The 564-nt window shown below is 45.9% G+C and overlaps 1 non-coding gene across 1 annotated transcript; it reads left to right on the plus strand.

Annotated features, from left to right (window-relative positions):
• Nucleotides 1-229: 229 nt before the first annotated feature.
• Nucleotides 230-307, plus strand: LOC115607781. Its single transcript, XR_003991346.1, has one exon. It is a non-coding gene; the product is annotated as a U6atac minor spliceosomal RNA (small nuclear RNA).
• The last annotated feature ends 257 nt before the right edge of the window (nucleotides 308-564 follow it).

Here is a 564-nt window from a genome sequence, read left to right on the forward strand (position 1 = left end):
CCAAGGCTCTGACTAGCAAGTGCCCTAGCCCTTAGGCATCATACCCATAACCGCTCTTCTCTCTGACAAAGTGAATCCAATTTTCTTTCCCTTTCCTGCTGGAAGACCTACAAGAGGAGAAATGTCCCATCCCAATCTCTCCTCTGATCCTTATAACACTTCCTAGGGAGATGGGAAATGTGAATTTCAAGCCCTTCAGAAGGGAACTATGACCATCCCTGCAGTACCCTGGAAATAGAGAATGAGAGCAGGACAGCACTCCCCTTGGATAGGACGGAAGAAGTCCTAATGAACTTAACCGTTTTTTAAGAGTGTCACTTACTTTGTGGCATCTAATGGGTACCCTGGGAAGACCGGTGCAACTGCCAAGGAAGGATTATCATCATCGCCACTTGTTGCTTTGAGGAAAACAAAACAAAACAAAACAAAACCCAAACCAAAACAGTAGGCATCATCATCCACCCAACAGGGAAAAGGTCGGAAGGGCAGAGACCTTCAGTGTGGGGTAGAAGTCGCACTTCTCGGACATATGAACACTGAAGTGCTAGTAAGCATATGTAGATA

Source organism: Strigops habroptila, chromosome 4 (genome assembly GCF_004027225.2).
Source record: "Strigops habroptila isolate Jane chromosome 4, bStrHab1.2.pri, whole genome shotgun sequence".
Classification (NCBI taxonomy): domain Eukaryota; kingdom Metazoa; phylum Chordata; class Aves; order Psittaciformes; family Psittacidae; genus Strigops; species Strigops habroptila.